The sequence below is a fragment of the Manacus vitellinus genome, unplaced genomic scaffold (assembly GCF_001715985.3).
Source record: "Manacus vitellinus isolate BGI_N305 unplaced genomic scaffold, ASM171598v3 scaffold_11_pilon, whole genome shotgun sequence".
Taxonomy (NCBI): domain Eukaryota; kingdom Metazoa; phylum Chordata; class Aves; order Passeriformes; family Pipridae; genus Manacus; species Manacus vitellinus.
The window spans coordinates 16,769,922-16,796,398 of record NW_021938895.1 but is presented as its reverse complement, the minus strand read 5'-3'; positions in this window follow the sequence as shown (position 1 = coordinate 16,796,398).

Below are 26,477 nucleotides of genomic sequence, written 5' to 3'. Positions count from 1 at the left end.
TGGCTACTGCTGAGCACAGCACTGTAACATTCAATCAAGGGCGAGATCCTGGGAGGGGACACAAGTAGGCCAGCTGACCCACACTGACCAAGGGGATATTCCGTACCATATGATGTCAACCCAGATATAAAAGCTGAGGCAAGGAGCAGGACCGGAGGCACTCATTGTCTCTGATGGCTGCCTGCTGACAACCACTGTGTGTGCTGGAGCCCTGCTTCTCAGAGAAGTGGCCAACCATCGCTGCTTATGGGAAGTGGAGATTAACTGCTGGCTCCTGCTTTGTGTGCACGCACATGCTGCTTTTGCTTTCTTTTCTTTGCATCAATATAAACTGCCTCATTGCAACCCACAATTTGTGTTGTTTTCTTTTCCCACCTTACTCTCTCCCTGTCTGGCTGGGAAGGGCATGGATAGAGCAGCTGGGTGGGCACTCGGTGTTCAGCCAAGGTGAACCCACCACAACTGAAAAGGAAATGAGAGAGCCTGGTGCAACTGGAAAGCTGCTTCCTCATTTATCCAAACCATCAGCATCTGAGGAGTAGTGGTTTGGCTTGGCTACCTTGGAATACGTTTAGAGAGACTTGTCTTTGCGTAAATTGTTTACATTTTCTTTTAAGTGTCTTTCCTAACTTGTTTTCCTAAAGTCTTACTCAAAACAAAGATACATTTAATGGAGTTTACTGGGTGTTAGTAGCAGGTAGGGCCTACTAAACCTTGTGGAAGAAGTGCTGCTTCCAGAAAGTGAAGATGTTGACATGAAACAGTGTGTACAAGGGGAGACCTGGCCCTCTGCTCATCCTGTTGAGCCAGACAGGCACACAGCTGGGGATGCAAGGCAGTGGGTGGCAGGGGCTCTGTTGTCAGAGCTTAGTGGCCAGGACATCTTGATAAGGTACAGACGAAAGACAGGCTGCATTCCTGTGTCCTGCAATGTTTACAAATGCATCCTGAGACAATAGAGAAAAAAGATAATTTGGGTTTCTTAATCTGAAGGAGATGACACAGACACTTCTTCACCCACACAACCCAGGTAAAGATGCAAAATTACACATGTACAGAGCTATGGAGAGGTGGGCCACTCTGCACCTTCTGTACTGAAAACATGTCCTCAGCTGAGGAGAGAATAGTGAGGAGTACTCTTCCTTGTCTGAAACTAAGGGAGTTTTGGAGTGCAAGTGCAGGAATGCATCTCAATCTATGACATTTTTTAACCTACATCAAAGACATTGATCTAAGTCCAAAATTTACATTTCTTCCCTTGAATCCTATGGTCTGTTGCTTTTGTAGAAAAAATTATGGGATTTATACTCTTAAGGGGAGGAGATAATGAAAAATTCAGAGGGCTCACAGCCTGTGGTATGGTTGATAAACCGGCTGCTAATGAACTGCCAGCTGTGAGAGAAGGGATTGAGTCTTCATGCTGCAACCTGTGACTGCGGTAAGTCTTGCTCTGTAGTGCTACTGCCACTTCGCATGGTAAGTGGATGGTAGAGGACTCAAAAAAAAAGCTTCAAAATTGTTTGGGTTTGTTATTTTCTTTAAAATGTGAAAGTCATAACTACAACTGGCAAGTTTTTAACTTCTGAGGGAAAGAGCCATTCTTTTTCTATATTCCTCTAGTATATAGTAAGTAAAAGGGATCTTAGGCTATATCACCTCACCATCACTCCTACTACAACTTGAATCCAGTGAAATTGGTTAAGGTTTTCTGGAATAAAATGTCTGAACACCCTGAGAAAACAGTGACATATTCCTGATACAACAGGTAATCCAATTTATATTTCACTGTTTATTTTGTAAGTAGGGAGAGCTTTGCTCTTATCAGATTTTTTCTTGGTTTCTAACAGCAAGATAGATGTATGGCACTTTGTAAATGTGTCAGTTGAGTTCTGTTTCATTGCCTTTTAAAATTTTCTCTGCATTCTCTCTATTTAAGGAAAATCAGGGAATTATCAGGGGTTTGCTTTTTGAGTATGAATGCAAATGCATGACATGACAGCTGAGCTTCACTGATTTAAGGCTTCACAGACCAGCCTTGTAAACGTTAACGGCATTTGAGTCTTGTCTGCCTCCTCATACAGAAAGTACTGTGTCTTGGGGCCGTAGGTAGAGGAACTCTTTGTTTTATGATGCTGTTCATAGTGTTACAACTGTCAAGAAAGTTCAGTCTGACTTAAAAGATTTATAGAGTTTGGAGACCTGTTTTATCTGTGTTTCCTACCTGTATAAAATAAATAAAAATAAGACAAGAGCTTCCTAATAGAGCAGTCTAGATCTAAAGAGCAAATTAAGGTCAATTCCTACAAAGAATTCAAGTCTGAGTTACTTTTCTTTTTCAAGTAGTTTTAGTTATGTTAATAGTTCCTTAGTTTATGAATTATTCATGTGCCTGAGTCTCCACAAGACTTGAGCCTGCAGGTTACAAACTTGTATAAAGCACTGAGTGACTTAAAAATGCATTAGTAAAGAGGTACAGAACAACTTTTAATTGGTGCTGAAAAGAATTGCAGTAGCAACAGTTAATTATTGTGAATAAAGATTGTTAAACAAACACCGTCTTCATAAGCAGAGTGTAGTAAATATCTTTAATATCTCTTCAGCATGCTGTATTGCATATTATGCCTTCATTTTATGCAGAAATGTTGTAAGGAGTGTATGGCTACATTCATTGAAAGGAAAGTACACACACATTAAGCAGTACATGTTAGACAGAGGTTTCTGCAGAAGAATGACTACTCCAATTTAAAATCTTATTTATTTTCTCTTTGTATCCACCAGTGTGTTCTCTACACTTCTGAGCATGGTGAGCCGCAATTTTTGGGGCACTGTTTTTTCTGGTGTTGTCTTTTACAGTGGTGGTAATTCATGGTGATTCCCACCACCTTGGTGACTAATGGCAAGCAATGTCAGCCTTCAGCATTCTGGTCCCCACTGATGTCTGTCAGCAATGCTCAGGATACTGTACAACTGACAAAACAGAATCTTCAACATGCATGAGGACTGTCACCTGCAAACAGGATCCTAGGAGCTCCTGCCTAGTATTTGATCCAAAGTTTCTATTAAAGTGGCAGAGGCAGCCTGCAAGACCTTGATGTCCACTTCCATTTCCCTCAGCAGTCAGTCCACAGTCACTCCCCTCCACTTGTAGGGTTTTCCCACCCATTGTTCCTCCCTCTGCAGCCCACAGCAGGAACCATGGAAGCAGGTGCCCATCAGGAGAGCACAGCATGGAGGCAGAGGAAGGACAAAAAATAATGGCAGAGTGAAGAAGAGGGAGGAGGGTACAGGCATCAGGAAGATGTGGAGGGAAAGTCCCAATGTTTGTGAGAGGGCCGGGAAGCTCCAGCTGTCTGTACATAGATGTGCTGAAAAGGAGGCTGAAATGGCATCTCCTCTGTACTGTGACTGCTACAGGTTTCAGTCATGAATTGGTGAGGTTCTGCATCAAGACGTTTTTCTTCCATCTTGACACTCATTCGTTGGGTTTATTTTGAATAACTGACTCATCACATATGAAACCTCTCCAGGAAAAGCTGAATGAGTGGTTTGGGTTTTTTTTAATCTATATACCATATCTTTTACACACTGTATGCCAAAAAAAATTTTAATACTGCTCAACAGGATGCGTGTTTTGTAATTAGAGTGAGTGAAAGAGGTCAGCTCTTTCAGTTAGCAATGGCAGGTTGCAGTGGATACAATCCAGTCCTTTGCACTCAAGAGTTCATGCTTTTGAAAGGCAGCCACACTCAGAACAACACTGTGAAATTTCCAAAAGCAATCTGAAAATTGTTTGTACTCTCACCTCAATAAACTTTTTTTAGCCCTGGGTCTTTGCTCTGAGTCAGGGGTTGGGGAATGCTGCACCACCACCCTGCCCCAGTGGCCCCAGCCAAGGGACCTCTGGTCTTTTGCTCCATAATTTTTGCTGAAACCATTAGTTTTGTCCCTTGTATCTGTCCTCTTTGTCTTGGTAGCCCAGTAACTATATGCCATTCTGTACATCTTATGCCACAAGCTGAAATTTGTCTCCTGCTAGTTGGTGCTGTTTCAGTTATTCACCTGGCAATGTCTAAAAGCTCCCTCTGCCCTTGTGACCTGCTCCATTAAACAGTTGCCCCTGTACAGTAAGGGCAGGCTTTAATGACATTTGGATGCTTTCTACTCTGAGTAGTGGATAAGATATCGACATATCTGACAAATGATCAGGAAGAGTAGGCGGGATCTGTACGCTGGATCTCATTAACAACATGAAGTAAAGAACTGAGCTCTCCTGCCTGTTTACCATCAGGTTTAAAAGGTTAGGCTGGGATAATGTCTGTGAAGGGGTTCAGAGCACTGAGGAGATTGTCACCAAATTGTAAGCATTGTTTTCCACTACCCATCGTTTAATTTGCAAAGTGGGTATCAATGTATTCTCTGCCTTTGCTTTGCTGTCCTCTCCCCTCCTCCCTCTGCATGTTACATAGATGGGGTGCGGCAGTGCATGGGTCATTGGGATGCTATTTGGGAGACTGGCTCCCCCGCAGGCATTTTTCTGACCTTGGGTAAATTACATAGCTTTCTTCATCCAGTCCTTCCCAGTTTAAATAGTAGTGTATGTCTGCCTGGCATACTGCAGCAGTGCAGCAAGATAGCTGAATTGCCTTGTAGCCCCTATGAGACAGAGGGTGTATTAATCCAAGTGAAGTAAGGCATTTATATGGTTTTAGGACTTCTTAGCTAGGTCTTTGATTCATGACACAGGACTGAGCTACATAAATGCTCCCTGTTACCAGTCTTTTAACCTTTCTCACGTTTGAACCCCTGAAACATTTTAGGAGAGGCACAGACAGCTTCACTAATGTCCCAGATGGAGGTTTAGTGTATGTGAACCTCCTTTCGCTACCCACCCCCTTCAGTTCACGTACAGGTCAAACCCTCCTGCGTGAAGTACATTGTAACTGGTAATGCCTATTTTTTGTTTTTCCCGGTTTGTTTGTTTTGTTTTGTTTTGCAGTGAGAAAACCAAACGCATTGTTGAGGCTGTAAACAGCTTAGGCCAGGCAGCGAGAGCAGGGAAATCACAGCGGGTGTGGGGTAGAGGTAATGCTAGTCATTTGAGGACCCCATGGTGAGCCTGCATAGCCAGCCCAGCCACTCCCCTGCTGTTGAGTGCTTGCGCTAAGCAGAGGAAGGCTGGCTCAGGGCTGCACACTCACACTGCTACCACTCAAATACAGTCATGGGCACAACGTGCTCGTGTGCTTCTTTGCACAGCTAGCCCAGACCTTGCCAAGATGCTAAATTGTATCATTATGTGGATCTTGGATTATATTCTCTTTCCTTTCTGGAAACATATTTTCACTCAAATGTAGTTTGAAGACTTTTTTTCCACCCCCTTATCTTCTGCTTGCTCTTTGTGTTGATGGGTCTGTTGCTTCTCACTCCAGTGACATTCAAAGTTGTGTAAGTGCTTTGCAAATATTCGAGAAGATGAGCCTCTGCTTGAATGAGATTATAATCTCTGAAGGCAACACTGAGCATGTGAATAACTCCTGAAAGCAGGTCTGAGAAAAGCTTGTTGGAAAACAACGTTGTTAAGAGCTAAGTGTTAAAATTCCAAACATTTTAAACAAAATTAAATTCTCTGATTTCTCTTAAATTGTCATTTATTGCAGTTATTATTCTTTGTGCTTTCTTGTGGAGATGTTGTCATAGTGTTTCTTAATATCTTTTCCATTGATTTATCAGAGACTGGGATTTCAGCGGGTAAACATTTTATTAGCTATTTTGGTAACACTATGTCAAAAAATTGGATGAAAAACAATTAAGCATCTCAACACTTTCACAAAATTAGAAAAATATTATTATTATTGTGTTGTAAAGAGTTTTGTTTTGTGAAAAAGTACTTCTTGCCAAAGCCATTTAATGAGAAAAAGCCAACTGGCTTCTGTGGTTCATGCTTCTCAGAGAGCCTTCAGCTTGTACAGTGCAGAACCTGGTCCAAGGTATGAGGGACAGTTTCCATGCCAAGAGTTGAGTTGCTGCCAGGCAGCTGCTTGTACATGGCTCAGCATTTGTGAGGCAGGTCCACCCCGACCCAAGGCAGAGAAACCTTTCCTGCTATACCCAAATCCCTGCTTTGTAATCTGTGAAATAGAGCACAGTTTATTCATGTGCCTTTATTTCTACCAGGGACTTTACAGAGCAATAAATTTTCTCATTGGGATTTAAAGCTCTGTCCAGCACATTAAAACAGGTTTGGAAACTGGTGCTTGGCCTGAAGGCTGAAAAGCAGCTTGGGGACTTTACAGAGCACTTGACCTGCATCTCCTCAGCATCTCATCTTGGGTTCTTGAGCCATCATTATTATTGTGGAAGGTTGGTTTTTTTCCAGCTAGAAGTGTCTGAAAAAATGTGACAGTTTCGCCAGCTATGGCTTTTTTCCCTGTGGTAAGAGGGTGGTGGTTAGTTTGCAGAGGCTGCAGTGTAGTATGCATGTAGAGGCATTTGTGGGTGCAAAGCCCGGGCACATGTTGGAGGGCAAAGCAGAGGGAACCAGCCTGATGCAATCACACCCATCCTGTCTGCTGGGAACTGACCCTTGCATGTGGCCCCTCCCAAACTTTGCTCTAGCAGGATTTGGGAAAATTTTATCTGGCATACACCAAAACCTCACCTGGAAGCATGTTAACTATTAAGCAACCTGGATAATTGGTGGGACACTGCTCAAACCTGCCTCCTGGCCTTGTTTGAGCTGATGGTGTGGATACTGTGATGCCTGTGTTAAGGGACAAGATGTAACTGCCTTTGGCACCAGGTGTTGGCAGGGGTAAGGAAACTGCAAAATGTCTTTCAATAGTTATTTATTGGATTTTATTTTAGTTGCATTCTGGTTTGATGACTCATTGTTGTCCATTGAATCTGATGTTTGTCTTTGAAAATTACAAATTTCTTCATTCTGAGCCTCCTTGAATGCTCAATTCCTAGTGAGCACCATTACCCTGCAGGCAGCCTTTCCTCTTTGCTCACTGTCGTCTTTGAAAAGATTATCAGTTAGCTAATGATTTTATTTTTTTATTCCTCTCTAGATGTTCTTTTCTACTACTCTTCAGACACTAAGAAAGTGCTGCAGGATAAACTTGCTACCCTAAAATTTGTATCACATTGGAAAATAAATAGAAAATATGAACAGTGAGTGCCTTTCTGAAATAGAGAAAGTAGACCTGCCTCTAACTAGCCCTTAGCAATAGCCTTTCATTTCTTTTACTTTTCCCACTGCAAGCAGGGTGCTTTTTCTACAGGGCATTTTCCTTGACCATGCCAGCCCCATGCATGGTCATGGTCCAGCGCTGCTGTACCTTGCTGTAGCTCTTATGGATTTACATTAGCTGATGCTCTGCCCTATTGCCCAAGGCAGAGTATAACCAGGCAGTGTTTCTCATGCACCATTTAGATGATTTAAACATTTAGAAGTTTACATTAGCCTTCTCCTTTTGATGAATTTCTCATCTGCATTCGGAAAAAGAGCCTCATTACCTCAGGACAGAAGCATTATTTACCTACCATTTGTTTCTCAATGTTTTGCTCTCCCCCCAGAGCACACTAATGCTTCCCACAGCATGAGCTGCTGCCAGCACTGCCCTGGTGAGCTAACAAATCTCAACGACTGTGCTGCAAGGGGGTGGAGGCTTTGGAGCGTGAGTGAGGGCAGTCTTAGGAGGATAGTGTGGCGTTTGGTGGCACTTAGGCATAATGCAACAGAGTAAAGAAGACTTTTCTAAAAAAAAAGATTGAACAAATAACACATTATTAGAAGATCCTTAACCAACAGACTTGTTATTGTTATTATGAAACCTAAGACCAGTATAATCCTTAAAAAGTTTTTAATTTCTGTTTAGAAGCACCTGCCCCCTCTCACGGCACTGAAAGGTAATTTTCCCTTGAAGACAGATTCCACATTTCCTGGATCAGTGACAGTCTAACGCTGTATCTACATCTAGTGGATTTCCCACAACATTGCCACTGACTCCAGCATGGGTGCTGGGAGGGTACAGCTCTGCCCAGGACAGTGAGGTGCCTTGGCTGTGCCTGCCTGGGAGCGCTCTGGCCGCACTAGCCTTTCCCCGGCCCGTCAGTCACCAGCCAAGTCTGACCAATCTGCATCTGTTCACCTATAAAACTCTAACCTGAATAAATAGATGTGGGCATCTCTGTGCAGCATAGCACCAAAGGAGCTCACATGCCCCTGTGCTGTTATGCTGGTGACTTACATCTGGTTTTCTTACATGTATCAGTATGGATACAGTCATTAACTCAGTATACTTCTGTCCTGCAGTTAATATTCTCGGTGCCTTTATATGTACACAGAAGAAACAGGGAGAAGACAGGAGGAGACAGAGGGAGTACAGCTCAGCCTAATTCTTCTTTTTTATTTTTCAGAGAACATTATCATTAAACACAATTAGAAGATCTGGGTCCCAGTCCCCAACTCTACCCTGCTTCCAGATGCATCATTCTGGACATTTCTCGTTCCTCTTCCCACTTCTGTTTTCTACCCTACCCCAGAGTAGCTTAACTACACTGGCACAGTGTAGCTTAGCTACATGGCTCCTTTGGACTGGTATTGCCTATTTCTCTACATTTGCATCATGCTGGACAGCTGGAGGGCTTCAAACACGGTTGTAGTTTGGGTAATGGTTTCTCAAGGTGAACGTACTACACACCCACTACACAGAGTAGCTGCCACTCTGTATCACACACCTATGAGAGGGGCCACAAAACCCCTTGTCCCAGCAAAGGCTGTCTCTGTCACCACATTGCAACGACTGTCTTCTGTATCCCTGTGGTGGGGGGAAACAGTTTTCCCCCTGAAGTTATAAAATGGTAAAACCCCAGGGGGTGGTGACCCTTGAACTTTGAGGTTTTACCCAATGAGCGCTTTTGCAAAATATAAACATATCACAAGCAGAAGGGAAGAGAAGGTTAGTTGTAGTAGTTGTTGTTGAAGAAGTAGCCATGTTGTAAGGCCACCAGGAGAAAGGGCAGGAGCCCCCCTGGGGGGCTCTGGCCCTCCCCCAGCCCCAGCTGGGGGCTACAGGGACTTGGAACAGTGTTAAGCTGGACTATGTATCTCTAGCTGAGAGCTGGGGGATGTTTCTTCACTGTGAGCAGCAGCAGCAGCGGCAGACCAGCACTGACTGGAGAAACGGTGGCAGAGAGCCAGAAGAGATAAGCAGCAGAAACAAGCCTGCAGCTGAGCAGGAAGACACAGAGTTGTCTGAGAGAGCCGAGAGAGAGCCAGCAGCAGAGAGAGAACTAGGCTCTACAGAGAGAGAGAGAGTTTGGGTAAGAACTGAAACACCCCAAACCGCTCTGAGACCTCCGAGAGAGAGAGAGGAGGATGATGAACTGTTACTTAAAGGAGTCTTGAAGTGCTACAGCATTGCGGAGAGGAGCTGAAAAGCTCAGGTGTCCTGGAAAGCTGGACCCAGATGATTAAAGGAATGTGGAGGGGGTGACCTTGGCCCCCCCTCACCGCTGCTGCCACGCTGGCAGCCTGAGACAGAGCACAGGAGCTCTGGTAGAACTCTTGAGGCAAAGGCCTTCAACTGAAAGCTGCCCCAGATGTTCTGACTCAGGGGTGAATCCCCTGAGGAAGGGACCTTCATGGGGGTCTTACACCCCATGATATGACCGTGGTGAAGCGAGTTTTGTCCCTGCTACGCAGTCCATGGAGAAGACCCTCGCTTGAAGACAACGGGCCGAGAAGCTTGAATACCCCCTCGTGTGTACTGGCAGAGATCCAGATACATCTGCTGCATGAGAAGAGGATAGATGCCTGCTGCCTTAGAGACATTGCTGCTCTGAGAGTAGAAAGGGATCTTTTCCTTCTTCCCTCCTGGACTTTGATTTGGAGGGGAGAAGAGATTTGATCCATTGTAAATACTTATGTCATGGTAGAGATAATTAAGATTGTATATAATGTATTGTAGTATTTATTTGTACAGTCATTGTAATATATATTCCCTTTCCCCCATTTGAGTCTCATGTGGTGTCTGGAAAACCATCTCACACTGGGCTGAGATGTGGGAGGGGGTTTGGACTAGGGAATTGGATTTTGAGGCTCTCAAACCATGACAATCCCATTCCTTGCTGTCTGTGCTCCCTGCTTGAGCCTCCTGCTTTCCATGTCAACCAGATGCATGCAGCTGGCTTCACTCCATCTCTTTCTATGGCTCAGGAGAGGACCCTCATGCTTGGCCCCCCACTGATGCTGGGGAGGTGTGGTGCTGCAGCCCCTGAGCAGCTCATCTCCCAAACACCAGCACTGCAATACCAGAGCCAGGGATGAGTTGCAGGTCCTGTAGCACTTTAAGTGCCCCATCCAATATGTTCATCAGCATGCTCTGACTGCTTGCCAGAGCTGCAGTAGATGTCTTTGCCTGTTTGGATGGCAGCACAAGCTCTGTGGTGTGCGAAGAAGCCTCTCTTTCTTGAGAGATCCTTCATCAGTAGGGACAGGCTTTACTAGAAGCAAAGTTGAAGGAAGGAATGCCAGTCAGAAAGCAAGACACAATTGCTAGGCTGAGCAATTTTTGTGTCATTGTCTAATCCACGTGTTCAAACAGCAGGAGGCAGACTTTCAAAATCATGAGGCTAGCACAACCCAGGAATTTATTTTAAAAGCCTTTGTGCATTTGTCTTTAGTTCCTGTGCACGTTCAGAGGAGGTTTTCAAGACTTTCATTGCAGCCAACAGCTGGGAGTTGGCTGTTTAATTCAGTTTGCACTTAAACTGTACTTGCTTAATGAGTCAATTCTCCTCCAAAGTTTAAACCCAAAGTCCCTATATAGGTGATCAAAAAAGAGGCTGAGACTTCTGAAAGCCTCTGCAATTGGTCCCATAAAAAACATTACCCCCTCCACAAATCTTTCTTTTCTTCAGGCTAGGCACAAAAGAAAGACACAAAAGAACTCCCCATGAGAGTCTAAGTAGCTCCTTCTCTGTGCTGACTATATAGAAAATCCAGGTGCTGCCTTCAGGGGAAATGTGGGGTTTTTTTAATATTCATCTGCTGGAACTGGGCTAGTAAGGAAATGTTCAAAGATTCAGCATAAACCTGCAGAGTAAAAGAAACACGTAGATTCAGCAGCTGCAGATAATTGCAAAAGAGTCTAATATTAAAGATGGCCAGAAAATGTATATTGCATTCCATGTTTCTTTATAATTTAAGTAAGATATGTTCTGGAATATTCAGTCAATATTTTGATATCAGAATCATATGACAGGAAATATAGTGTAAAAACCACCTAACTATAAAATTAAAAATATATTTTTTAATATAAAATTAAAAAAATCTAAACTATTAAGTTAAAAAAAAAACCTTAAAAATCCAGTATTTAAAAAGACAGAAGAAATGAGCTTGTTAGGCCTTTTCCTGAGAAAAATTCCTCTAAATTAACTAAGACCCACAGAACTTTCTCCTTGGACATAAGTTCATTTTACAATGGAAAATTGTTTTATTACAAAGAAGACCAAGTGTCATTGGTATCAATAAATATAAAATTTATATGCCATTATGAGGCACAAGCAGAAGAGACTCATGAAATACAAAATCACTTCAATAAAAAGAACACTGAAGCAACTGCACTTATCTTCACCAAGGTCCCCCTTTTCTCCTCACAGTTCCTGCAGGATAAATGTGAATACATTCAGACAACAGGGAAAATTATTAAAATGGTACTGAACTATCCAGTGAGAGCTACCATCTAGTTCATTCAGTATGGACAAAATAATGTGTTTATCATCAGCTCATTCGAGTGTAAAGACTTGTGGAAGTTCTCCGAAAAATGAGTCCCTTTCCAGTTCATCTTCTAAGAAGTCAAAAGAACCCTGAGCAACCAATGAAACAAGCAATTCAAAACAAATATGAGTCAGCCTCAAATATTGGGGGGAAAAAAAGATCAGATTTTTTTTTCATGTGCTTTTCCCTCATTCCCTACCCACTCCTGCCCCAAACGCATGTGTTCAGCTGTAAATCTATAACTACACTCTTTTGTTCATATATCATGTTTGTCTGGAGTTGAAAGAGTTTTGAGGAAGTTCTTTGTCAATCAGTGTCATTAATGACATGGTTGTAAATCTCACTGTCATAGTATTGACTGAGTAAATAAGTACTTTGTGACCTAAAGGAATGTTTTCCCAGTGAGGAAACTGGTTTGAAAAAAATTGACTCATCTTTTTCCATTATACCTCAAAGTCATGCATGGGACTGGGCACTCATTCAAAGATGAACTCAGACTGACTGTATCTCGCAGGATTAGTAACGTGCAGATTTTTTTCTAACTTTTATTCTTTTATTTTGTGTATCTGTGCTTCCAAGTAACTCTAGAGCTTGCCTGGAAACAGATCAGGCTCAGCCATTTATTTCTCCTTTTTATATCAGTATTATCAGTAACCTGCCTCAGTTTCCTCTGTCGTACAGTCACTCTCCACACCATTGCTGGCGTGACAATTTACTCATTTAAAGCCAGCTACAATCCATGCTTTTTGAGTGGTATCCCTGCACCAGGCTTCTGTCTAGACATAGCTGGGGCAGGCTGGGCAGAGGCAGCAGGAGGAATTTGTATTGGCAGCCAGGTCCAGAGTACAACAGCTTTGCCCCTTGAGTCTCAGACCAAGGCTGTCCCTCGGCACAGTCAGGTGAAGATCCAGCAGATACAAGCCTTTGCCATCCACCCCTGGTGAGATCATTTGCCTTTCCCTGCTGCTATCATTCTTCACAGTTATCTTTCTTTCGTCACATCGAAGCTTAGGCTGCTGCTACGTGCTCAGCACGGTGCCTACACCTTTAACCATCTGCCCAAAGGCTGGGGACTGCTTGTGAAGTGGAGCTGCACTCTGACAACACAGAGAGACTGCTGTGCTGAGACTGGCTGGACCCTCTGACAAGCTTTTTGGTGCAATCAAGGGCATTACTTAAAGCTGTGGAGTTCCTGATCTAGTCCTTGACTCAGCTGAGACCAGCAGAGCTGCTAAATCTGTGCTTTGTCAGCACAAAGCAGGGGAAAACTGACAGAATCTGGTGCGATCCCTGCAAGGAGTCCCCATCTGAGTGGCTCTCCCCTGCTTTCATGCATCACCCCTTCCTGACTAACAAATCCTACAAGCTTCAATGCTCCTGGCAAGCTGGCATCCCTCTGCTAATGTGGCTGCTCAAGGGAGTGAAGTTTTTTTACAGAATCACATAGCAATTTAAGATGCAAAGGTATAACTTCAGATCATCTGGTCCAAATCTTGCAGGACGCAAAGTCAGATCCAACTTTGACATTAGACCATGTCGCTCAGGGCCACATGAAGTCAAGTTTTGACTATTTCCAAGGATGGATATCCTACTAGAGATTTCAACAGGTTTTATGGATTTTATGCTGGATGAGTAATCATCCACAAGTTAATTCGTACTCTTGGATATCATGTTAGCAACTCTGAGCCCTTCTGGGGTAATTTCTTTCCATGGTGTTCCTCATCTGAGATGTATGAGCATGCTTTTCCTTCCTGGAAACCACCTGGACCAACACAAAGACACAAGTTTGTTCAACTCTGTCTCAGCTAGGCTGCCTCTTCTTCCCCCCCCCTTCTCTTCGCTCTCCCGTATTTCAGTGAACTTCAGCAAGAAGCTGTCCAGCAATAGAAGTTATTCCTTTTTTTGTGAAGTATGTAGTGCATTTGGAGTGCCACCAGAAGCAGATAAATATTAGCTGTACTTCTGAGAAGAATCCTTTGCTTATAAGAGCTTGTTTTACCCATGGATCTTACACAAGCAACACCATGACCCTGCTGTTGCCTTAACAGTGGCAGATGTATAATTGAGGGTCAGATTCAATAAAATCCATCTGAGTTATCCTGAAATAGGTCTTTTGTGACCTTGCATGGGACCAAAATGATTATTTTTATTGATTTGAAACATACCATGTTCTCTGAAAAGTATTTAAAGTGTTATGCAATGTTAGTTGGTATTCAAAAACTTGCACAGGACATTTTATAATACAGTGTAATGAAATGACATAATAAAGTAAATGATTTTCCTACTTTTTCTTTTATCCTGCATATGAATAAGTCACAGATACAAACAAATTGATTTTATTTCTTCAAAAAAGCCTAATCTGGAGCTATTTCGTAGACCTGTACTATCTGTGTAATTTATTATTTATTTTTTTTAGCTCTAGGGATGTCTGTTTGAGAAATCTTCATATTGAAGATAGACTGTGTCCTGGATAAACTTTCTCTGTGTGTGTATGATGGCCTGTCATCACTTCAGGGAGAAACAAACACAACTTTAAAACAGACTGTGGAATTCATTTTAATACAGAAAAATGTATTATAAAATATTCTATTTTGATAGAGGGTAAAAAAGAGTGTATTCTACTACTTCTTTATTAAATATAAAAGTAGTATACACGATAAACAGTTATCTAGTTTTCTTAAACTAGAAATATATTAATATCAAATTCTACTTATTTCAATTTGCTGGAAAACTGTAAGACTGGATTGTGATGTTGACATTGACAGAAGGCAAGATCTGAATACATGAAGCATCAGAATGGGTGGAGGAGAGGGGTACGACCTCAAAAAGACTACTTAATAACAGGATAGAGACATTTTGATTTTAAAAAAGTGTTCAGCACTTGCCAGACAAAATCTCTGAATCTCCGTTTCTAAATTCTTCCTGTGGAACTTTACTCGATTAGCAAATATCTTCATTGCTTTATTTTGTCCTTCTCTCTATGCAGTGATTGAGAAGTTTTATTAAGCAAGTCTGACCTGTTACCCATGTTTCAGTGGCAAGAGGGTCAGGTAGTTTTCTTTGCCATATTGCTTGTAGCTGATCAAAACAAGAAAGACCAAAAAAAGACAACAAACAAAACAAAACTAAAAAACAACTCAAACAACAAAACAAAACAACCAAAAAAACCCCCAACTCAAAAACCACAAAAAAGCCCCCCAAAAATAAACCCCACTGTTTCCATAGGCTTAGGTTTGTTTCCTAATTGCTTGGACCATCCATAGTTTTGGGATAATTAACCACAGCTTTCTTCTAGCATGAAAAAGAATAAAAAAAAGAGGGAGTTTATTACCTATCAACAACCTAGTTTCCTTCTTCTTTCTCCCCACATGCTAGGCTGGCAGATTTTTCCCAACCTCAATTCCTAAAGTGTGTTGGGAGCTGTGATACACTCTTTATGAAATAAAACTCAGATTTTTTCTTTTTACTGAAATCATTACAACATTTTTAATCAAAAGAGAGTTATTGCCAGAATTATTGTGCTGTCTGGAGACAGATGCTGATCCTAAAGACCTGACTTAAGGGCCAAGTTCATGATTCTTCAACTAAGAGAAATGCAGCTGAGGTCAAAAAGAGTTTTTATGGTTTAGGGTCATATGCTGTAGCCCTGGAGCAAAGCAGTAACTGTTTATATTAATTACACTGAAAATGTGCAAAAAAAATAAACTCACAAAAAAATAAATTCCCAAACTCTAGCAGTTAATCAGGACTATTTTGGAGGAAAAGTTGTATACAGTTAAAGCAGTTTTATAACAAAATAAACAGTAGTAATTTCAGGCATTTATTTTTATTGCACAGCACCCTAACCCAGTAAATGTCCCAAAAATTATAAGACAACAGAAGTCTGGAAAGAATATATTTGTATGTCAATGGACAAAAGCATCAGTATTACTTTACACTGCCAAATACTATACAAATTCAAATTATTCTTTCATTGTTCAGTTCCAAAAATCCTGTAGATTCACTGTTGCATTTAAGACTTTCTATGGACATCATGACTTGATTTAAACATTTCAGATTTAAACTATGAACTGTCAAAGGCAATGCTAAAAATAAATGTTGTGTATGTTTTGTCTCACAAGTGTGAGCAACCAATAGAAGAGGAAAAGGTTATTGAGTAAATATAGATTTTTGCATAGGGGGAGTGGGTATAAAGGTTCAAGACTTTTTTAGTGCTTTTATGACAGACTGACACAAACATTAAGAAAGTTTGACCTACTGTGTATCCAAACTGCAACAAAAAGTGATTTATAGCTTATTTAAACTTGTGGTACTGAGGTGGAAGACATTCATCTCATTCTACGGATGCTTAGAATAAATCAAAACTGATTTGTGGGTAGGATATTAAACTTGTTTTGTATAAAATTGAAGTTAAAAAATATACCTGTGTTTTCTCAGACTAGTCTCCCTGGCAAAAAAATAGTCAGTAGAATGGTTAAAGAAAGTGAAGGTCTTCCTTTTTCTACATAGCAAACATGAACAGCTGCTTGATTTGAAATGTTTGCTTTGATATGAATAATGGCTCTGGATGAAAGGGTCAAAGTATGAAATAATCATCAGCGTAGCACAGCCAAATCTTTGGCAGTGAATTATTCAAATCTGATTTAAACACATTTTCAGAAGATATGATTTTCCTTTTGTAGCAACAGTGAGCAGGGTGAAGCCAAGGGGAAAGAGAACAGATTTAAACAGAAAAATCATGAAACTGTGGTTACTAGAACTCAGCTCAGACCATAATTTGTTTCAATACACTTTTCTTAGATGCTGAAGAAGTATCTTGTCCAGGAAAATAGCTGGCAATCCATGAGTTTCATAAATAATAATATGTAACAGTCAAAATAATAAAAAAATAATTTTATATTGAAATTTGATCTGCTTTTCTCAAGGTTTCTAGAGTGATCAGGACTTCACTGATATCAGAGCTTCATCAACATGTATTGCTGTCATACAATGTGGTTTTTAAAATAGTAGGAACTTGGAGCAGACCCTGAAGTTACTTGTTACCAGAGATAAGTGCAAAAAACACAGGCTTTTACATAAATGGAAGTTAAAGCACTTTCTCAAATCAGATCTTTAGCTCACAAATTTTGTGGAATTCACTAATCTTTTCCATGCCCATTTTGCAGTGCCCTGCCAACAGTGTTCAAGGTTTCATTTATTTATTTATTTTATTTGTTTTGTGAGGACGCAGTAAGACTTTAAAACAACAAAATCCAGTGTTTTTATTTGGACATCCACAATTAATACACATATGAAAGGCACAGGATTTGATCTTTAATTGGACAGGTTTAAAAGTGCTGCAAAATTAACTGTCAGCATTGGCTTTAGTTCTCCAAGACTGTACTCTGAAAGTTTCCGTTCTGCTTCTTTCAGAATTTCTTTCAGCTTGGTAATGGATAATGCTCAAGCAAAGTATTTGCTAGGAAAAAGGAAGGATTTTTCTTTTAATGTTATTCTCTTTGGGAACATGAAAATTACACTGCAGTCAATTCAGAAGAGAAATCCTAAGGCTTCTAATCTCTCTCAATAAATACAATCCTGCTGAATTACTACTTCTCATATAATTTCTGCTCTTGTTTAGCATCTGTAGATTTACAGATATTGTCCTCTGCCCAATTTCAATGTTCAGTAAAGCAAAGAAGGGATCTTGGTTTTAATCCAGCATAAATGCCTGGTTTGTTTTATGAGGCTATCTCAGACAGGACACAAGGGGCAAATATAACTGCAGCACATACCAGAACTCAGGGATGAACAGAGCCTCAGGGGGGCTCAGAGCTGTTTTGAAGACTTTGGGATTGCTTTTTCTATTGTTGTAGTATTGGCAAACTCTCTGTTTTGCTTTGACTCCTGGGCTAAAACGGTTGATTTGTACTTGGCTTTGAGTTAATAGATATTTGAAATCTGACTCTTGAAGAAAAAGAAAAATTAAAACTTTCCACCCTATAGGGACAAAAAAGAATGGATCCTTATCAGGAAACCAAATGGGTGTTGTTTTGGCTGAATTACTATCAAATCTCCCTATCAGACTTTACCTCTGTTTGCTTTACTACAGAACCAGGGTTTTGCCTTTCTGCAGGGAGGCCAGTGGGTGACAGATGGCCCTGCCTTAATGCCAGGGTCTCCCAGAGCACAGGAAGTGATTTGAGGGGAGTGAGGTAGAGGGAGGGGTTGTGAGGAGTACCATGATTTCAGCATCCTGGTTGTTTCTTATGGAGAAGCTGGAAGCAGAAAGGACTGAAAGCTGAAAGCAGAGAGACACTTTGGTGTCTGGCAAGCACAAGGTGTCTTTGGTGTCTGGATACATTGCTAGTTGTTGTTTTTCATTTTTTTTAGAAAAGCTTTTTCTACAGTGTCAAATGTTGATCCCATTTGGCAGTGGGATGTGGAGGAACGAACTGCTGCTCTGTGACAGTAGAGGATGTCAGATTCTACCATAGCTAGAGAGGTCCTTGCAGTGGTGCACATGATGGGAATACTCTGTGCAGGGGCAAAAAATTGTGCTGAATCCAAAATTGTGATATTGAGGAAATGTCCCAATTCCTGAAGGGACAGGGAAATAATATGTGTAAGGTGACAAAATCTTTTAGCCTTTGTGATCATACAGTTTAAATCCAGAATAGATTATTTTATTTTTCAGTGTGAGCATTTATTTATTATGCTCACACTGAAACATAAAGTAATCTATTTCTATTATTTATTTTATTTATTATGACTCATCAAATTGTATGCAAATATATATATAGAATGTTCTGTGACTTCTTAAGAAGGCATATTTCCATCTTTGTAGCCTCTGAGAAACAGGAAATTAATTAAGAAACAAATAAGAAAATGTCACGTAGTCCCCACAGATATTTGCAGTCCCTGCACTGTCAGGAGTCAGATCACAATGGTCAGAAGTTGAGAGACCTTGTTGTGAGGTAAGATTGTGTCTTGCCTTCATCTCGTGTCTGAGACGACATCTAATCATTTTCTGAAACAATACTTTCTGAAGTAGTCTTCCAAACTGTAGATATTTTTGACATTACCTTGCATATAACTGAATTGAAATGCATTTTGTTGAACTCGAAGCATTTGTCTTTACAGTTTCAGCTCCTATATAACAGAAATTTATTCTTATTTGCTACCTTGCCATTTTCTTTGGTGTGTAATTTGAAAACACAACAGCAATGATTTTATATCATCTCAGTCATATGAACACCTTTAAGTAAAGAACTGATAGCCTGTTAGCAAATGTGGCTAATGGACACCTCTTCATCAATAATTTATTTTCTGAGATCTGTCATTCAGCATGCCTTTTGTTTATGTGATGTGTGTTCTGTTAATTCCACATATAATGCAGACATTTTGGTTAAAGTACTATGCTGTAGTAATAAATGTGTAAAAATACTATGCTGTAGTAGAAAATTATATTGTAAAAATTTGTTGTCTTCTCTTAAACAACCTACTGTACCCAGAAAAATATAAGGTCCTTTCACTGGATTTGCCCTCTGTAAAACCATGCTGGCTGTCCTGAGATATATTTTCACTTTAAATATTTTGTTGATAGAATCCTAAGTGAAAAAATTCATGTTTTGTCCTGCAATAGCAATACTCCATGCTTTTGGAATACTTTCAGGTTTTCAAATTTTTTCAAATCAGACTTCAGTGCTTTAGAGATTGCCCGATGGTGCTGGGAGAAGAAAAGAGGCCTGCTGATTTCCAGAATGTTCCAAAATTCTACTGGACAAGATCCTGAGAAACCTGATTTAACTTTGAAGTTAGCCCTGCTTGAGCAGGGGATGGGTCCAGATGGCCTCCAGAGGTCCAATCCAGCCTAAATTTTCCTATAAATCTATTTTCCATTTTATATCTAAATGTGGGTTAATAACCCTGTGTTACGACCCGCCCCAGGAAAAGGGGAGGGGGAGTAACTCAGGTTTTTATCAATAATTCCCTTGGGGTGGATTAAAGTGAAACGACACTAAATAATCGGTGTCTGAAAACAAAGTTTATTTTAACAATTTTGTATCAACAGGTATGCTAGCGTTTTGGGTGTTGTCATACAGCAATGCAACATAGAGATAACCTTTGGGGGGAGGGAAACTACTTAGGGGAGAGAAAAAAACAGGATGAGAGTAAGGGAAAAGAGAAGCTGAGAGTATAAAAGAAATGGACATAGTCACCACCCACTGGATCCAGCGATACTTGAGAGCGATGGTCTTGATTCGCAGGCAGTGGGGGAGAAGGAGAACCCAAAATCCCAAAGTCACCCATCAGTTTATATACCCTCAGCATGCTTTTGCACCTCCCTGGCGTGAGGAGTTGTTTGCCTTTTTAGGGCTTAGCACTGGAGGGAGGGATGGGCCCAATTGCCCACCTGAGGTATCTTCTTGCCTTTTTAGGGCTTAGCACTGGAGGGATGGGCTCAACTGTCCATCTGGGGTATCTCCTTGCCTTTTTAGGGCAAAAGTCAAAGCCTGCAAACTCCTGGAATGCATAAATCATTAACCATTTCAGTCTCTGACACCCTGAGAGAAGGGAAAAAAGGAAATAATCGTATAGCTGTGTCATATTGCAAGAAGTTACACAGATGATCTTAAATCTATAATCCATTAATTTTTGAGTGATTAACCTGACATCTTCAGAATTTTCATGTATTTTTTTTGTACAATGTATTTCTTGACTGTTCTGAGTGCCTAATGAGAATTAACGTGCTAGTATGGAAGATTTCAGTGGGAGAAGAAAATCAGGCAATGCTGACATCAGTCAGACCTTTCGTTGTTTCATCAGTTGTTGGAACTAAAAAGTTTTCTAAGAATCTTTTGCTCAAAATTAGTATGTAATTGAATGTCATGACACTTGACACGGATGCAACGGAGTTTGTCAGAAAGGGAAAGTGTAATAAACTGAGGGCAGCTTGAATTAGCCTCTGAGTTAGAGGAACACATATGTAATAGAAACATCAACCAAATACCTCAGGAAAACACAATACAGCTTGTTGCAGAACCTCAGTGCTACGGGAATATTGTCACCCTGGAATACTAAAGTAGAGAGCATGGTGATCCCACCTTAGCTCCTTAGCTACATTTTCCCTCAAGAATTAATTCAGAATTTCAATTTTATATTTAGTGCAATAAATAAGTTTCTCTGCAGCTGTATCTGAAAGAAGTACTGTGCCTTTTATTTTTAGATGCATTAAAATCGATTTATTGTGATCAGTGCTTCTCCTTTTCTGAACTTCGTCTTTTCTGAGCTAGCAGAATTAGTTTGCTAAGTATACCCAAGTCTTAGAGAGCAAAGTGCATAAAGCTCTGATGTAGAGTCAAGTTCTGCTTTCATTCATCTCACTCTACAGCCTTTTTTTATCCTGATTTCAAGATTCTGACTCCAGTCATGCACCTGTTTGACTCAGGCTGGGGAGTCTGACACATCATTAACCTCTTCAACACCATTGTTTAAACAAAAAGTGCTAAGTGGGATTTTGCATGCTCTGGAGAAACCTTTCAGCCACCAGTGATTCCTGCAGAAATCCCCCCTATCCTGCTGTGCTTTTACCCTAAAGAGCAATTTCAGGGGGAGCAATTTCACTTACTGAATATTGAAATGCCTGGTTTGCTTTTCTAAGATAACCCAGGTGTGAATATTTAGTACAACTCGATTTAAAGGAATCGTAGAATCCTATGTACTGAATTGGAAGGCACCCAAAAGGATCATCGGAATCCTACTCCTGATTATTGACAGATCAGTTTAATCTTTCCTGCACTTGTTTACACATGATCCATAAAATGATCTGCCACAGGGACTTCAAGTCACTATTGATGGCACTGAATGGACCCTTTAGGCTCCAAAAGCTAATGTTACACTGGTGGGCATGTGGATCCCAGCCCAATCAATGGGCTGTAAGATGGTACAGAGGTTGGTAACCATGCAACGAGTTGTCAAAATAGGGATTTTGTGCTTAAGATATGTTGAGGGCAGAAAGTTATCTTAATTGGCTTGAGTTTATCTTAATCACAGAGGCCCTCACTGCTCCCTTGACCACTTTGTCTTATTAGCTGAGTCATCCTGTTGTTTTCAAGGCAAGATCACCTTGCAAGACTAAACCTTTCTGTGTTTATACATCCAGGAAGATGTCTGAATGTATATTGATTTTAATGTTAGTCATCATCTTACTTTTTTAATTTAACCAAATTAATTTTTTATTACTTTACCTGAGTAGGTTTTTAATGGCTCTTAGGAAATGACGCCTGAATTTCCCGCCTATGTTCTCTCCAAACATCTATGTTAACAGGTTGTACTAGGTAACAATAGTGTTACTTTTACAAGCCATTTCTATGTCTTCTCCCTTACCAGAGCAAAGATTTCACCAAATATTATTCCTGTTTTCCCAGTCTCAGCTTGAAAAATGTGTTTCTTCCTAGTTATCTTTACTGCGAAAATGAATTCCCAGCTTGAACACTGCAGCCTCAGCACTGCAGCCTTTTCCTTATTCTTCATACCTGCTCATCTGAGTACCATCAAAGCCTTCATTCACTGTACCTCTGTCTCCTGCTTTGAAATGTTGCTTTGGCTTCCTGCCTCCACAGAGCTCATTTCTTGTAATCTCAGGTCTTGCTCTACTGTGTTAAGCTTTTAGACGTGATTGCTATTCAGAGCAGAGCTTGGGTTGGGAGCCAAACTAGCACTTAGGCAGCTTTAAGATACCTAAATTACAAGATGTGACTCACAAATCTCCTTTGCCGTCCCATCCTTCCCCTCTATCCAAAAACCTCTATTCCTGAAGACACCCAAGATGACCCTGCAGCATCCAGAGGACTCATTACCTTTCTAGAGTTCTGCAAGTTCCCTGAACTGTCCCATCTGTGCAGCTCCACATCTATCTTTGGACTATCTCCCAAAGCAGGTATTTTCCTACATAATTTCTTTGACAGGCCACACACTGATGGAGTTAGGCACCTAGGCAAATACTTGGATGAAGGGGAGAGGTGATATGTCCTCTTCTTAGTATCATTTAGTGGGTCCCAAAATTTTCTGTCACAACCTCACTTTCAGCCACAGTTGATGACCCGGCTGCTTGCTGCAAAAGGGGGACTGTTAATGTTTTCCAACACCTGAAATGGTTCAAATCAGCACCTACCATTTCCCAAGCTGTGCCCTAACCACAGCCATAGATTAGGGAGACTTCTGCTAGCTGTCTTCACGGTCCTGTGCAATTCGTGTTCCTTACTGGGAAGAGACGAAAGCATCTTCAACCCTGTTTTCTACACCATAACGAGACACTTAGTGAACTCCCTTTGGAGGTCAGAGAGGTAGGTTTGATCCATTTATTTGACCTCCATTCTTAGTAAAAAGGGGAGGGCAGAGGTTGAAACTTTTATTCATTAGTCATGGTTAAAGTCATTAAACCTCTATATAAAAATGAGGGCCAATACTTTCCAGAGGGGCTGAACAGTCCCCATACTCTACATCTGGGAGAGAGTCAATCAGTATTCCCTTCAAGGTAAGGTATCACACCACCCAACTTGCTGTTACTACCTACTTCCCTGAATCTGTGCCTCTACCCCAATTTCAGCATTGACAATTTCTGCTTTGTTTCAACCAATGTGATTTAGGGAGCGGAAAGGATGAACAGCTTTTGTTTCACATTACACAGAGGGATATGGCTGGATTCCATTTCCATTATCTGGTTTGACCATTATCTGACATTTCAGATTGAACTGATTTATTGAAATTATATTACCTCAGCACTCAGTGGTTACTCATTGCCTTCAATTGGAAATTGTTCAGATAATCCATTGGGGCATCATTTAAAAGAGCTGTCTGGAGTACTCCTGCAAGTAAGGCAGGCAGCACTGGATCAGCATTGTTAATGGTACCAAATGAGAGGAAAACTCTAGTTGAAAAGGGTTGAAAAAGTAACAATTTATTTGAGAGGATTATCAGATAAACACTGCAGTGTTCTTGAAACTAATCCTATTGATTCCCCTTTCTTTTGATCTTTACTATTTTCCCTATATCAGCCAAGTTGAAGGAACTAAAATGTGCTTCAGATTCAGTTAAATCTTATTACTTTGTTTATCTGTATTCTACAGAGACCCACAAAGATAAGTTAATTATTTATTTATCTGAAGAATATTTTATATATATTATCTCATAACAGCCTTTTCTACTACTGCAATAGCAGAAGTTCTATCAGCAGTAACGTTATGAACAGATGAGCTTAATTTTTAAAAATGTAGTGCAAAAATATGGTATGGGTTCAGACTCTGTACTCAACTTAGCAATCAGAGGACAGCTGTTTTTTTTCTTAACACTCTTCTACAGTAATGCAGAAGATAAAAACTGAGCAGAAGCTTCTATAAATACCTAAAAGGGGAACCAGCAGAAACACTTTAGAGAATCTTTATGCCTACTAAGAGCAGTATGCTATTGAGCTAATTGAAAGCATCTAAATGTAACTTTGCACTTAAGATATCCTTAAAATCACCTTTTAGGCAGTCTCTATTTTCAAACTCTGTAATGAAGATGAAATCTACACATCCTAAAAGCCTCGTTTTAATGGTCACAACTTGCACAGGGAACCATCTAAGCTTTGAAAACCTTGCTAAAACATATGCTTTTGCATGAGCATTTTTTAATCTCTTCAGATTAAGTTTTAGAGTGTTTGTGGGATTTTTGTTGTTTGTCAATTCATTTCATTTCTTATCTTCATTATAGAAATTCAAAATTTGATCAGTGATGTTAATCACAAGACTATAAAATCAACATATAGTCTGTGTGAGATTTTCGTGAAAAATGGTGTGATAACCACGTTCATATACTCTCTTTGGTTTATTAATAGTATTAGGTTGATAACACAATTTGAAATTCTTTATACAACCCCTCATCTTCTGTGGGCCACTTTGCATCACATGACATCAAGTGAGAAATGTTACTGTAGGCTGACCAAAATTATTAGCTCTGGAAAAAAATGGTCTATGGTATGCAGGTGCATCATAATGGTTCCTTTTTGGTCTTAAAAATCTAGAAAAGTACAGTCAAAGAGCATTCAGGGAAATATCACTAGGAAATTCTGTATTGGTCTGCAGTGAGAAAAGAGGAAAAGACTAATCTTTTAATTTTGCAAAGTTGCAAATTGGTGAATTATGCCAATTACTGTTAATAACACTTCATCTGAAAGTGGATCTTGAAAATGTTTTCTTGTCCCAGAAGAAAAATCAAAGGATTAATTTTAGAGGTTTGTGATTATAACCGCTAAAACTTCATATTTATGAAGCAGAATTTCCTTGTTATATGTTAGTAAAAATAAAGTACTAAAAGTACTAAAATAAAGGCAATTCTTGTTGTAAATGGAAAATCTGCTGCTGGTTTCATCAGTTTCCCCAGCTTCTCTTTGAAACTGCCATGAGATAATACCAAGGTGTCTCAAGATGTGTGCACTGTAACTGCTGCTACTACAACAGCAGTGAAGAGTAAATGTTCTCCAAGGTAATCTTTAGCTACTAGGGGAGGCACTGAAAAGAGTGCAGACCCCACAGAAGGCCAGCTGCACTCACGTGGAGGGTGTTAGTGGTGAGGACTGCAGCTCACAGGTGCTGACTACACCTGGAGGGGCTGCTGCTGGCCAAGGGCTGTGGGGCTTTGATTTTCCGTACAAAGGGATATTAACTATCTTGCAAGCAGTTACTTCTCTCCGTTTAAGTGGGAGGAAGAAGTTCTGCAGTGAGAGAGTCTTTGGGGAGCAAAGATGGAGAACCTCTGCCAGGCAGGATATCTAGGGGAGGTGGGAGTCAGGGGCCTGGGAGGGAGGGGTGTGAGCAGGGCCTGGGAAACCATGCCTGAAGATAATTCAGGTGTTGGGTGTTTTTGGGCTAGGAGCCTGGGATTTAGCATGAAGTTAGAAGTTTCCAGCACAGTAGCAAAGGGAGCAAGGAATGCTGTGGTTTTAAGAGGTCACCACGGAAAAAGGTACTCCTAACAAGGAATACTAATGGCAGAGGTATAAACCACCGAAACATTTCTCTTCTTTGCCTCTACCCCTTGTCCTCTTTATTTTGGTGTGTGGCATATTAAAGACACGTTTTTGAAAGCTTAAACACACTTGACATAAGGGATGAACTGATCTTTAAAATATTTTGAGGTATTCCTCTTATTTGACTCTTAGACATAATATGTTCTTACTAGCCTAGAGGAGGGATCAGGTTTTGGACTAACTAAGGATAAAAAGAAATGCTTAGTTCACAATTGCCAGGATAAGTCTCTGAAAATCAGTGGATTTTATACTGTTCAACATGTTCAGAATTAGCCTGGAATAACAGTGTTTCTAGTAAGGTGAAGGTTTGCAGTGGATAAGAAATTATTCAGTGGGTTCAAAATTAAAACTGAATGCAGAATACTACTGAAGGAGTTCACAATATTAAATGGTAAAATGACAGATGAAATTCAATGTCATTAAATGCAAAGGAATTGACATGGGAAAAAGTATCCATAACTGTACATGCATAGTGATGGATTCTAAATGAGCTACTACTACTCAGAAAATGAAGATTTGGAGCTGCTTTGGCTAGTTCTCCTGACATGTCGGCCTAGTCCTTAGCTTTTGTTGTAAAGACACAATTCTTATTCAGCACTACTAGAAAAGAATGAAACTGAGAACTTAAGTCACTTGTCCTCT